Below are 15,733 nucleotides of genomic sequence, written 5' to 3' on the forward strand. Positions count from 1 at the left end.
AGTTGATTGTTTAGCTCTTAAACTTCATTCCAGAGCTTCTGCATCAATATCCTTCTTTTATTGTTTATGTAATGTTCCGATTTTAGTCGGTGTTGAAAATTTTAGTTTCGAAGCCGGATTTCTTAAAATGAGTTAATTTGAAATTTTTAATCAAGGAATTTAAGTGTCATGTATGAAATTCTAGAATCGATTTGCTATATGATTAAATTAGATAAATTGTTATCTATAGAACATGGACTAAATTATAAAATGATTAAACTAGAGAAATTTGATTAAGGAATTGGGTAAGCACTTAAGTAGTAATTTTGCGAAGGTCTATAATGCAATTAGCCACTGTTGGAGCTTAGCTTAATGGACAAACATGATCTTGTCATTGAAATCCACTAAGATAAGTGAAATTAAATGATGGCCTTTCACTTTTTTTATTAATTAAGTTAATTAATTTAATTAATCTCATGTGTATATATATATGTTTAAATGGGAGAGAGAAGATGATATTCATCTTCGATTATTCCTCTCAAAACCGTCCATAAGAAAGGAGGAAAAAAAAGGGTTTTTCTTCTCCATAACCGACCACCAAAAGCTAGAGGTAAGTAAGCTTTTATTGATAAATTTTCATGGATTTTTATCTAAGGAAGCTTGGTGTAGTCAACACATTAGTTAGTTTTTGTAATTTTGGAAGTTAGTTTGAATTGCCATTGTTAAATACATAGAAAAATTGACTTTTAGATTCTGAAATATCTAGTTGATTAAGCTTAGTTAATGCGAGAATTATGTTGGAAAATAAAGTTGGTTAATTTAGAGTAAGGTAAAATTAAGTTAAAGCTTTAAGGTCATTACTGAGTTTTTAAGGACCTAAGTGTAAGAGATGAGAACCTTGGTATTTAATGATGTTTATTGATAGTTTGAGGTCCGTAGAGTATAGATACGAAGTCGAATTTATATTTGATCGGGTAGATTGTGAGTTACGAGATTTAGGGATATTAGGGTTCTAAGGGACCTAATTGTGTAATGTGCATTCATGTTTGAATATGGATATGTTCTTGTTGAATGTGATACTAATACTATTTTTGTAATTGAATTATCGTACATAGCAAAAGATGACGACGAGATGTCAAGAGACAAAGGAAAGGTGAATGCTGTCAATGAGTAGTATTTTTCGATTTGTACTTTCATAATTTATTTTCACTACATAATTTATTAATCAGCTAAATTTATAAAATTATTGATGATGAATAAAGATATAAAATGTATGTTGTACTTGATCACTTTGAAATGTTTGGTATATGTTCAAAGTATATATATGTTTGTGATGGTGATATCATGATGTCAATTATGTTAGAGTATGATTCAGTGATAATTGATAATAAAAAATGCTTTATTAACGGTGTTGGATAGAATTACGGGTATACTTGGCAGGTCATTGGGTATATTATATCAGAGGGAGCTTTAGCGCTAAACGTGTATTATTATTTGATAGTTCTCTAATACCTTAGGGGTCGAGAACATATCTCTTGCTCAAATACCCTGGGGATACGAGCGTATATTGATGTGGTTGTAGGTATCAATGCATTTATGTCCGGTCAACACTTATGTGTGTATTTTTTTTGTGTTGGTGGATTGATCTGTGTATTCACCCTTGAGTCTGAATCAATTAATAGGGGTTTAATTGTGAAAAATAAAATGTGAAATAGATATGATAATGGAAAGTGAATAATAGCATGATATCGATTATTGACTGTGATATATGGAACAAGATGTAAATCCCTTGAGGGTGCATTGATATGTGGTAAATGAAATGATTCAGTGATATTGAAAATTATTATGATAATAATACTTGGTAAATGAAGCATGAATACCCAAAGGGTTAATTGATAAAATGACATAAGATTATGTGATCATTGATGTTGAAATAAAACTTAGTTGTAATATATTATAATGCCATTTTATTATGTTTTATTGTTTAATACCATTATGTGTTGATTTTCAAATTATGTTAGGGCAATTGAGCTTTTATTGCTTCACATGAAAAATTGTTTATTTTCGTGCTCAGATAATGTTAGGTGTTGATATAATAGTGAGTCTGAAAGCATTCAAAGATCCATCCCTAAGTTTAGCTAATGTTTATGATCCTCATTTTGAACCTAGTTGTATTTGGCATGTACCTAGGTTAATAGTATAAGTTATGAATTGTGGTTGATATTTTGGCTATTCGGTATGTTTTGGTCAATTTTGGACTTGTGAAGTTATACTTGATGAATTTCAATGTTTGATTAATGGATTAGTATGCATGCTTATAAGTATTAAGTTACTTACCTAGTCATGTTAAGGCATAATGCATTGAATTTTATGTTTTTGAATGTTTTGGATATGTTTTTGGGAGTTAAATTGGTGCATGCTGATTTGGCATTATAATGATTATGTTTCAGTATGACTAGTTGCCCATTTTGATAAGTTAGAATGTGAATAGGTAAAATTTCCCTTTGGTCTCGGGACATCAAAAGCGTGTCTCGAGATCTCAAGAACAAAAATGGCCATTTTATGCATTTCTAGGTATAAGTCTTGAGACTTACCAAGAAAGTCTTGAGACATCATGGTTGAAACCTTAAGACATAATGGCTTATGTCTCAAGGTAGTAAAACATTGAAGCTAGGGGTTTAAAACAAGGGAGTTACATCTTGAGAGGTAAAAGGGCAAGTATCGAGAAATGGACCCCATTGTCTCGAGAAATCTCTACACTAAAGCTAAAATATAAAACAAAGGAAGCATGTCTTGAGACATGTTTACCTCGTCTTGAGACATCTGCTTCAAAATTTATTAATTGAGTTAGGATTCGTGTCTTGACTCCGCGATTGACCTCATATGACCTGAGCCTCTCTTTGTAGGCCTATTTGATTGTGATTTAGTATATTTCTATTCACATAATGTGAATTTTATAATTAATCCTTGCATGCATATATAATTTCTATAAAATGTGTCGGAATAGTCTGAGTTGCTCTGGTAACATAATGTGACATCAAACATTCGAATTCAATGAACGAGTCGGGTGTGGTATGTCACAATTTACATTTCATCAGGTCATGTACTATATTGGGTAGTAGTATCCCTATTTCTATTACCTTTAGGTTTAAATTCGAGATACCTAGAATCCATCAATCCTCTCATTTCGAAATACTTCGACTATTGGAAAAAACCCAATTTGAAAATGGTTTTCTTGCACAACGAAAAATAAAAAATTTAAAAATCGACCCAGTTTGTGATATTTATAACAATAAACCTTAATAGAATTCATACCTATTTTTTGGATAAGCTGATCCTTAATGTTTTTTGACTTTCAAACAAACGATCTTCTTCACTATTCTCGTACTATGAACTACTTCGAGTGTGGGTTTGAACCAATTGAATCAAAACATAAAATTAGAAAAAGTTTTCCTTTTTGTGGTGAAAACGAAAATTCTCTTCTTTAATAGAAACCGGTAAAATTGTTATTCTGAAAATTCTCTGCTCGCACGTTTGTGTGTGATAAGTGATGGGGGACTACTCACAAACTACAAGTAAAACTGACCCTTTCACAACAGATAAAGAAAAAGAAAGTCATAGATAAAAACTTGGTGAGGCGGGTACACCAAGTAGGGTAGGGAATGCAGGGAGACTTCGCACTAAATAAGGAAGAGGTACTCTATTTTCATGAAAGAATCTACGTGCCCAGTGACAAGAAGTTTCGACATGTGATCCTTACTGAAGCTCATAGTAGCCCTTACACAATGCACCCAGGGAGAAATAAGATGTACCGTGACCTTCGCACATTATATTGGTGGCCTAGCTTGAAGCAAGCTATCACTGACTTTCTAACAAAATGCTTAGTATGTCAGAAGGTGAAAGCAGAGCATCAATTTCCCTCAAGTTTGCTACAACCACTCAAAATTCCAGAATGGAAGTGGAAAAGGATCACCATAGACTTCATTTCAAGCTTACCCTTGACTTTGACAAAGAAAGATGCTATATAAGCGATTGTGGATCGCCTTACAAAGAGTTCACACTTCCTAGCTATTTGCACAAACTATACATTGTAAAAAACTGGTAGAGTTATACATCGCATAGATAGTACGACTCCATGGCGTACCTGTTTCCATTACCTCCAATCGAGATCCTCAATTCTCTTTGAGATTTTGGAAAAATTTACAAGAAGGTCTAGGTTCAAAACTTAACTTCAATGCTGTTTATCATCTACAAACAGATGGTCAATCTAAGAGAGTGTTAGAAGTACTAGAAGAGATGTTGCAATGTTCTGTGTTAGAGTTCGCAGGAAGTTGGGAGCGTTTTATGGAAGAAAATGTAGAACTCCCTTGTGTTGGGCAGAACTAGATGAAAGGCGAATGGTTGGACCATAGCTAGTTTGCGAAACAGGGGAAAAAGTGAATATGATTTGTGAGCGACTAAAGACCTCTTCTGATTAAAAAGAACCCTACGTTAATTTAAAACAATGAGATATTGAGTACCAAGTGGAAGAGAAAGTATTCTTAAAGGTCTCACCATGGAAGAAAGTTTTAAGATTTAGGTGAAAAGGAAAAACAAGTCTAATGTTCATTGGTCTATATGAGGTGGCTGAAAGGATCGGTCCAGTGGCCTATCAACTTAAGTTGCCACCAGAACTTGAGTGAGTCCATAATGTTTTCCATGTGTCCATGTTAAGAAAGTATCATGTAGACCCATCCCATATAGTGTCAGTAGTTGAAGTTGAGGTATGACCTGATTTAACTTATGATGAGGAACTAGTTGAAGTTATAGCTCGCGAAGAAAAAGTCCTACAAAATAAGAGAATTCATTTAGTTAAAGTGTTGTGGCAAAACCACAAAACCAACGAAGCCACTTAGGAGACTGAGGAAGTAATGAAGCATCAATATCCTCATATGTTTTGACATAGGTAATTTTGAGAATGAAATTTCTTAAGAGGGGGAAAGTTGTAACATCTTAATATAGGAACTAAAAAATTTGAGCCTGGCAAGCAGGTATATGCTAGTAGACCTGGCAAGTTGGTATTTGCTAATAGGCTTGGTGAGCTAGTATTTTCCAGCAGGCTTGGCGAGTTGATGTTCGCCAATAGGCCTGGCGAGCTAGAGTTCACCAAAATGCCTGACCAACTGAGGTCACCAATGGATTTAACAAACTATGATCCCCAGTGGGCATGGTGAAGTAGGGATTACTAGTGGGCCTAGTGAGCTGTGGTCGCAGTGGGCCTGACAAGCTGTAATCACTATTTTTGGCCAAGATTCAAAAGTAGGAGTAATCAAAAGGAAATTATACCGAAATTAAGAAGTTGACTTACTTTTCTCTTCATAAAACCATCCATGCACGTAAGTCTTTCCTACTTTTACTGCAACTAGGGTATCCTAAGAACATTAAAACATTTAAAGCCTACAAATTAAGCTCTTCTCATTAATAAATTCCATATTGTTTTTTTAAACGGGAAAATTCGCTTAAATTTTCCCATCGATTATCTTGTTTTCAAGTTTCTACCTAGAACTTAGCTCTTAGGATCTAACGCAAGACTTTGTTTCTCTAATGCGTTCAAGTAATTAAGAAAGGTTCACAATAAAGGAAACTAGGTTCACCAAAACACAAGCATGTGTGAACCTAGGTTCTCTTATGTTTATGTATGAGTTTTCATGTGCTCAGTCTGTTTGTAACTTGTGTGAGTTTGTGAAATTGTGAAACTGACAGAATCGTCTACAAGCAAAGACAATGGAAAAGCGAAGCTTGTCTAATTTTTCAACAAATTGGGGAGTGTTCTCGCCACATGCATGTGTGAACCATAGCGTTAATCAGGAGCTTAGGTTTTGAACCTAAGTTCTGAGAGTAAGCTTCTCTAAAACTCTATTTTTGTAACTATGTTTAAATATGTGTTTTTATAAACAGTGATACTGTGAGCTCAATATGAACAGTGCTCTGCAAGCTCCTCATGATTTGTGAGCTCTATGTTTAAGTATATGTTTTGACATGATAACCTTCTAAAACTGTTGGATATAATGGCATGTCATAGGATTGTGAGTACTCACCTTATGTTTTCTGTTTTGAGCGAAAGGTCCTGAGATAGGTTGGAGAGATAATGGAATGTCGAGCTAAGCTCCATTCAATGGGACATGTTGGTGTGTTGGAGAGTGCTTAGCTTTATGCTACACTTATGGGACATGTTAAGAATCATTGAGTCATTCTGAGGCGTTAAAAGGAGATTCGCTTATGCAACAGGAAAAAAAAACATATGAATAAGTTTGTCTTTTTAAAATACTATGTTTTACTGTTTTAAGCTAATTAGCAATGAGTATCTACGAAATAAACTTTGCATAAGAATGGCGAACCTAGTTCGCAGTTCTGTGACTTTGCCAAAGCTTTTTCTTAACTTATTATTTGTGTATGCTATGTGGTTATTATTTCCTATATATTCACTGAGTTCACAAGAACTCAGACACTCCTTTCTAAACACTACAAATAGTTAGATTGCACGGTGAGTAGCAACGAGGCAAGTGATCGAGGAGAAGCAAAAATATTGAAAAGGTGATACAAGTGAACTCTGGATTAAAGGCAATGTGGGATTTTTCTTAGGCTTAGAGTTGTCATTCTGTTGACTTCGCCAATTTTTCTAGGACTTAGTTATTTTTATTATTTGTTATGTTTCCCTTTAGTTTTTATTTGCGAACTGATAATACTTATTAAAGTAATCTGAATTTTAAGTATATGAATATAGTCCAAGTTCGATTGAAGTTTTCTTTATTGACAAGTTCACTCTCAAGTACTTAATTTCTAATAATAGTATTTGTCATAAGAAATAGCATAAAATATTCAAATCTAACAAACTTATGTAGAGTTTGATAAAGCTGCTGCGAAGTGACAGGGTTGGCGAATTGTGCAAAGTGTAAACCCCATCAATTGTTGAACTAGTTTTGTGAACCCTTAATGAGTTTCGATATATTGTATAGGAAGAACCTTGTGAACCATGTTTGAAGTATCTAAGCACCTAAAAGATGGTTCGCGAGACTTACACTACTTAAAGAGTCTTACTCTGAGAAGACTTAGAATGTGCGAGCTAAGTAAGGGTGCGAATGTAACACCCCTAACCCGTATCTGTCGCCGAATAGAGTTACGGAGCATTACCTAAAAAATAGAACATGTAAACATGCATTTCATACATTATCATAAACATATTAATAAACGTTCATTCAGATTCATATTGTCCATAAATCGAGATCTCGAGGTCTTAAATATACCTTGGAAACAATTTGGGACTAAATTGAAATCATTTAGAAAGTCTAGAAAAAAAATACAAAAATTTGAATACATGGGTCACACAGTCGTGTGCCTCACATGGCTGAGACCCACGCCCGTGTCTCAGGCCGTGTAACGTTTGACTAGACACACAGTAGTGTCTTAGCCCGTGTCCTCACCCGTGTAACTCTCTGAGTAGGGTCACACAGTCGTGCCACACGCCCGTGTGCCAAGCCGTGTAACTCTCGAAATCTCTTCACATGCCCGTGTGCCAGGCTGTGTGCTAGGCCATGCAAGTCACTGACTTGCATGCAAAGGAACCGACAGGAAACACACGGCTGAATCACTCGCCCGTGTCTCAGACCACGTGGATCTAAAATTTGCCTAAAATCAAGCCATTCCCAATATCAATTCATGTATAAACCTTTAGGCCTTATGTGCACATAATCAAAGCATCAAAACTCTATCAAAACATACATATAATGACCAATTCAAGAGTCCTAAAATAAACTAGCCAATATGTCGTTCAAGGCACCTCAAATGCAATCATCAAAACTTACCTAAACATACCTCAACTTGACCATTACTATACCATCATAAAACATGCCATTTGAGCCATTCAAAACATACAACATGAGGTAGCTTAATGACACAAAGCATCAAATGATACTAATAAACCATTCTCATCCATTATCAAAAGTGATCAAAAGTACTTTCTAAAGTAAGCATTATAACCTATTATGCATACATAACACCAAAACACAAACACATTTAGTTAATATTTACATATTCATTAAAACACCATTTTAAAACATCTTATACATTCCAACCAAAAATTCTACTACATAAGTTTATACATGCCACTACCCTAGGAGATACAAAAACTACCAACATTGATGGATAGTGTAAGCCGATTGATTGATTCGACCAAAATGTCAGCAACAAAAATCTACAAAACAATCCACAAAAATTGATAAGCTTTTAAAGCTTAGTAAGAACATAGTATAGCATTTAATCTAGAAATAATTAAATATGATTCATATACTATTTGATTCAAAGTTACCGGAGTGCAAACAGGGGAACAAAAGTGTATTTAGGGGTATCGAAGTACAAACAGGGGCATGTATGTGCAATTCAAGGGTACCGAAGTACAAATAGGGGAGCGTATGTGCAATTCAGGGGTATCAAAGTACAAACAGGGGCACGTATGTGCAATTCAAGGGTACCAACGTATAAACGGGGGCGCATAGGTGCAATTCAGGGGGTACCGAAGTACAAATAGGGGCATGTATGTGCAATTAGGGGTACCAAAGTACAAACGGGGGCATGTATGTGCAATTTAGGGGTACTGAAGTACAAACGGGGGCACATAGGTGCAATTCACAATAATCTTCTAAAGACATAGTAATTAAAGCACCAATATAGATACACAAATAGAAATTGTTTAGATATTGAAATACCACGAACTTACCTTGATGACTAGGACATAGAAATGTAATCGAGCTAATCCATAGCTTTCGTCTTTGCTCGGATTAAATCCAATTGAGGTTTCTCTTGATCTAAATAAATAATTATATTCAATTAAGTATTTCAATTAATCTCAAACATTCAATTCAATCCATAGTTCACATTTATGCATAATTACTATTTTGTCATTAACGTTTTAACTTTTCACAATTTAGTCCTTAAGCTTATAACTTAAAATCTAACCATTTCTATCAAATTCCATGTTAACTAAACATGCAAGGACCTTGAAACTACTCCTATTTATCATTTTTAACAATAAAATCGTATAATTTATACCTTTAATAATTTAATCTCTTACTCTAAAATTTATCAAAAATCACTTAACAAAACTTGTTTACTTTTCAAAAAAGGTTCATAATCTATCATTTAATATAAAAAATCATTCAAGAAAATTCATTACATAACCCTCAATCTTTAAAATTTTTACAAATTGACCCCTGGGCTAGCTAGATTAAGCTACAACGATCCCGAAAACATAAAAATTATTAAAAACTAACCTTAAAACATCAACATGCATGAGCTATACATAACTGAATCCTCAAAGCACCAAGAATGTTGTTTTTCTTTCCCTATTTCGGTGGTGAAAGTCACTAAAGAAGATGATACAAAGTTTTACTTTATTTTACTTTATCTTAATTTATTAAGTTACCTTTTTAACCTTATTTATTATCTTTAAAAAGCATTCAATTTATGCCCATAATTGTCCACTAACCTTATGAATGGTATAATTACCATTTAAGTCCATTTATTTTCAAGTTTCATAGCCATTTGATCCTTTTAATTATTAGAACTTTCCTTTTACATTTTTTTTATAATTTAGTCCTTTTCACTTAATTAATCATGCAAACATCAAAATTTCTTAACGAAATTTTAATACAACCTTACTAACATCCCCTAGACATTTAAATATTAATGAAATAATAATTTACTTGTCAGATTTGTGGTTTCAAAATCACTATTCTAATTTCACTAAAAACGGGCTATTACAAGAACCCCAATGTTAGATAGTTGAATAGTTGTATATTTTTTTGCGAACTAAGGGTTAGCCTATTCTTAACTCCTTTCTCCAAATCTCTATGACTTCAAAAATAAAGTAAGTTAAATCCTTGCATGCGAAGTAGGTTCTCACGTTATTACCTCTGCATATCATGAAACAAGTGAAGTGAGTTCACGAGCTTGTACTATCTAAAACCTATACATGTTTTATTAGTTTGAACTTGTTGTGTGTTAGAGGTTAGGCTGGGTGTTATTGGAGAGTCACTTAGGTGGCTAATGTGGCATTCCATAGCTTGAGTTTGGCGACTGGACTGGGTATGGGTGATAACTCTTCAAAAGAGTTATATTTCATGCCTTTAAGCCTAGTTAAATGTTTATACTTAGGTACACTTACTGGCATTTTAGGATATTTTATTAGTATTTTTATCATTTGAATTAGGAGTTTGGACTGTGTTTACATGTTAGATACTTTTAATTGTATGTGGAAGGGTTGTGTTTAGCGGTTTGGCAAGTACATGCTGGGTAGAAAGAAATAAAGGAGTAAAGGTTTATCGGGGCAAAAGGTTAGACAGTTTGCCACCTTGAATGTCATGAAAATTCAAGAGGATGACCGAGTCAACATTCAGCACATACCAGCCTTAGCCCAACTCTACTTGTACGAAGAATATCTGCCTAAAAAAGAGGAGAGGATACCGTCGGTTGTTGAAGTTACCCTAGGACGAAATGCTTATAAAAAGCCAAAGAAAAAAGACTTAAAGAAGGGGGAGAGAGAGTCAAAGGCAACAATAGAGGGTAGTGGCTGAGTAGAGATGGGAAAGAGGAACCCGAAAACTATCCCTCTCAACCACCACAGGACATTGTGCTGTTGGATTGCAAATTGATTTGGTGATAGCCATCTTCCTAAGTTCTTACTTTATTTCTTAATATGTTATTCGATGAATTAATTTAATCAAAACGATGTTGGATATTATTTCAAACTTGAATTTTAATTGCCAATCGATGAGCTAAATCTCATAGGGTTGGGATTACATGATGAAAACTTTTATTTTCTATAATTGTTGAAGCATATATTTTATTTAATCTACTGTTTCATTTAACTGTTTTTATTTTTTAAATGTATGTGTATATTCTCTAGAAATGGATGAATGTGTAGCATGCCCAAAAACTGAATCAAATTCTGAAAAGGTTGGATTAATTTGACCAAAATTGAATGATATAAGTGAGTATTCGACTGAATACTCACAGTAGGCTCTAGACATAGAGCAACATTTGTATAAAATGAAGACAAAATAGTGCAGGGTACCGTGATAAGGCCTATAGTCACAGGCCAGGTAACTTGAGACCTTGCTTTCGAAAGAAGTAGGTCACTTTAGGTCTCTTCTGAGCAGTAGATTAAGTACAATTATGCTGAGGCATTACTGAAAGTAAGGGCAGATTCTTAGTAGTCCCAACCTTCCAAATCAACATAGTAGACCTTCAATTCATTGTCGCAGCATCTTTGCCATAACATTCTTAGTTATTTATTTGTTCTCTCGATTATTCTCATAATTGCCATTGCATTTTTATTCTTGTTTTGCCTTATCATTTTCCAATATTAGTCAGTATACATTTTACACTCACCCTTATTATTTTAATTTATCACTGCGTACTTAACTTGGTTTTGCCATAACAGTAATCATTTTCATAACTTGACCATTTCTAAACCTAATCCGATCCCTGTGGAGACGATCTCACTTATCACTTTATTACTTGATTCGACGTGTATACTTGCACAATTCACATATTATATTCACACACGACAAGTTTTTGGCGTCATTGTCAGGGATCGGTAATTTGGTGTAATTTGGTTTAGTTATTTTACTTAATTCCATTAGTTTTATCTAACTTAATTTAATTTAATTTAATTTCTATAGGTTTGCCATCAGTGCATGATAAGAGGCATTCCTATTAATAAAGAATATCCTTTTGACCCAGATATCGAAAGGACTTTACGAAGAAGGCAAAAAGAACTGTGAAAATCGTCTAAGAACAAGAATGAACTTAGTCTTAATGATAATCTGAATGGTCAAGATGTCAGTCCTCCTATTCATAAGGTGATACTAGGTATGAATGATAATTCGAATGGTCAGGACACTAATCCTCATATTCGTGAGGTAATAGATGACTAAGATAGATGAATTCAAGAGTATGTTGTGCCAATTTTGGATGACCTGAATCCAGGGATAGTAAGACCACAAATACAGGTGCAATAGTTTGAACTGAAACCAATAATGTTTCACATGTTACAAATAGTAAGACAGTTTAGTAAATTACCTACTGAAGATCCAATGCTGCATTTAAGACTTTTTCTAGAGGTTTGTGACTCGTTTAGATAGCAGGGTGTGCCTGAAGACGCTGTACGACTTAAACTATTTCCATATTCAAGAGATTGAGCGAGAGCATGGTTGAATGCTTTATCGTCGGGAATAGTGGCATCATGGAATAATCTTTTCCAGAAGTTTTTGCTATGATATAATCCCCCGAATATGAATGCCAAAATTAGAAATGACATTACATTTTTTCAGAAAATGGAGGATGAAACACTATATGAAGCTTGGGAACGATTCAAAGATTCAATTCGAAAATGTCCGATGCATGGATTCCAACATTGGACTCAGATAGAGATATTCTACAATGGGCTGAACGCACATACGAGGATCATAATTGAGGCTTCGGCCAATGGTACTTTGCTAGATAACTCTCATAATGAAGCAAATGAGATTTTGGAAAAGATTTCCCACAATGATTATCAATATCCTACCACAAGAGTTGGGACAGGCAAAAGAGCTGCTGGTACTATGGAGTTGGATGCAATCACTTCATTGATAGCCCAAGTATCTTTCTTGGCTAATATGATTAAAATAATGAAAAATCCTACTGTAGTCTAGGTATTAAAATTAGTTGAACTATCGTGTGTTTAGGGGTGAGTATTCGATCGAGTCGAGTCTAATTGAGTTAAAAAATTTTGAGTTAGTCGAGTTGACGAATCCTATTTTAGCAACCAAACTCAATTTGAATTTTTTTAATCGGATCGAATCGAGTCAAAAAATTTTGAGTCAAGTCGAGTCGAGTTAATGAATCCTATTATTTATACTCAATGTTGCATTTATATGAACTGATTATTTAACTAGTAAACGAAGTATAAAATTATTTAACTACATAAACAATATAATGGTTTTACCTTTTAACTTAATGAGTAAACATTTATCAAAACAATGTAGCTGTGTCTTTTAACTTAAATGGTTTTGACTTTTAACTTTAGAAATGGTAAACATTTATCAAAATGGTGTAGTTTTTCCTTTTCTTATTCAGATTTTTGGATAACTCAAATTGTGTAATTCATATTCGAGTTAAACTGAAAAACTTATTTTTTTATTCGAGCTGATTCAAATAACTTGATTAACTCAAATGACTCAAACTATTTCATTCAAAATTTGAAAATTTTATCGAGTTTTTCAAATCGAATCAGATTTTGCTCACCCCTACGTGTGTTTATTGTGGTGAAGACCATGTGTTTGATGAATGCCCATCAAATCCAGCATATGTGTGCTACATGAATAATTTCAACCGGAACAATAGCCCCTATTCCAACACATATAATCCTAGGTGGAAGCAACATCTAAACTTTAATTGGAATAATCAAGGTGCAGGAAATTTCACCAATATGGCAAGACAAAACGCCATTAATGCACCACCTGGTTATACTCAACCTATGTCGAGGGAAAATATCCAAAAAGGTTAGGCATTGGTTTCATCATCATCATCTATTGAAGCTTTGCTGAAGAAATATATGGCCAAGAATCATATTGTAATTCAGATTCAGGCTGCGTCTCTCCGACCTCTTGAGACTCAGGTGGGGAAAATAGCGAACGCTTTGAATTCAAGACCACAAAGGGCATTGCCTAGTGATACCAAGAATTCAATATCACAATGGAAAGAGCAGTGCAAGGCTATCACTCTCAGAAGTGGAGCTCAATTGAATGATGTTGCTCAAGATTCCATGGCAGGAGAGGATAACTCAAATAACAGCCATGTAAGGATCTCAGAGTCATCTAGAGAATATACTAAATCTAAATGCTATGGCAGACCCATATCATGTTGTCAACAAGAATGCCACAGCAAAACAATATCAACAACTTGAAGGAAGGCCACCTTTAGCTTTTCTTCAATGATTCCATAATTCTAAAAAGGATGTTCAGTTCAAAATATTTTTGGAGGTCTTGAAGCAACTCCATATCAACATACCACTGGTTGAAGATTTGGAGCAAATGCCCAATTATGTGAAATTTATGAAAGATATATTGTCGAAGAACAGCAGATTGGGAGAATTTGAGATTGTTGCTCTCACTAAAGGATGCACAGCAATGTTGACTATTGCGTGTAAATAACTAATGCAATTTTGCAAGTGTACATGACATTCAAGTAATAAAGTGATAAGTATCGTCTCCACAGGGATCAAAAATTGGTAAGAAATTGAGTAAGTTATTATAATCCTATTAACTATACTAAATAGCAGAAAATGCTCTCAAGTTTAATAGGATGCTTGTATAAGGAATTAATGAAATCAAAAGCTAAAAACAAGGAATTGATATGGCAAATAAAATGTAGTGGCAAATTACAGAGAAAAGCAAGAGTAATTCTTTTGTTGAATGAATAGGGTTGGAATTATTCACGTGAAATGCTCATATCAAAATAATGTCATGGAAAAATATTGTCTAATCAACTGTTTAGAGAGCCACTATTGTAACCTACCTCTTTTGATAACTAGATCTTAAGCTAAAAAATCTAAGTTACTGTATGTCTAGAGAACTCTAGATTAATAATTGCAATGAAGGTTCTCCTCTGCACAACTCGCAACATTTATGTCTATAGTGCTCCGAATATTTTGTCAAGTATTCGCTTGCATCAAACAATTCAAGATCCAGTATATTTAACCTTTTCAGAATTAAAAATAAATCTAAGAACACAGCACACAATCAACTATGTCTAGAGCTTGCATGCATGTATATGAAATAAACATAAATCGAATGGAACAGTGATATAGACAATCTCAAATCACGAGCATTAAAGATGATAAAGCATTTGAGCATTAAAGATGATAAAACATTCACCCTAATAACTCCAACCCAGAAAAGATTTAGTTCATGGGTGGAAATTTTAACACCAAATTAAAATCATTCATCAACATTAAAACAAGTTTGAATCACAAAAATCAGGAAAACAAAGGCAGAAAATGTGGGATTTCTCGCCACACTCCAGCATTTTTTTATCTTCTGATTGTACGTGAATCTAGGATAGATGTCTCTTCCCCTTCTTCACGTCTATATTCCACTCTCTGTAGTTGCTACCTTTTCTTTCTCTGGAATTCTCCAATAGAGTTCTTTTCTGTGCAGAGAAAGGAGTGCTGTCACTAGTCTCTTTCTCACGCTAATTCTCCTCCTCTTTTTCTTCTTCCCTCTCCTTCTTTTATTGGGTAGATCTATCCTACCTCAGCATACTTTTTTCATTCCCCTTTTCAGGTTGGCTTTTCTGGTACACGCACAGCTGGCTGAGAATGACATGGATAAAGTGTTAAGTTATCTTCCCGAAATTGCCATGACAATTCTGTTGGCAATTAAGTCATCTTCCCGAAATTGCCATGGCAATTCTATTGGCAATCAATCTCACCATTTGCCACAGTAATGTTTCACTTCCATTATTTTCCCTCTACATCTTCTTCCTCTTCCTATACCTGTGTTCACACAAAACTACACCTTTCCTCCCCAAGTGATAAAAGTAACAAATAATGATCATTATATTGCAATCCAAGCTTTGTTATGCAATGCTCTAAAAATATCCTAAAAATACAAATGTATTCACTTAATTACAACAAATTAATTCCATTTAGAAGCCTTAAATATAAATCTTTTCA

At 34.1% G+C, this 15,733-nt stretch overlaps 1 non-coding gene across 1 annotated transcript; it reads right to left on the reverse strand.

Moving 5' to 3' along the window:
* Window positions 1-12,317: 12,317 nt before the first annotated feature.
* Window positions 12,318-12,424, reverse strand: LOC121224737 (small nucleolar RNA R71). The gene has a single exon (XR_005922482.1). It is a non-coding gene; the product is annotated as a small nucleolar RNA R71 (small nucleolar RNA).
* Between the last annotated feature and the right edge of the window lie 3,309 nt (window positions 12,425-15,733).

The sequence above is a fragment of the Gossypium hirsutum genome, chromosome D12, assembly GCF_007990345.1.
Source record: "Gossypium hirsutum isolate 1008001.06 chromosome D12, Gossypium_hirsutum_v2.1, whole genome shotgun sequence".
NCBI classification, from domain to species: domain Eukaryota; kingdom Viridiplantae; phylum Streptophyta; class Magnoliopsida; order Malvales; family Malvaceae; genus Gossypium; species Gossypium hirsutum.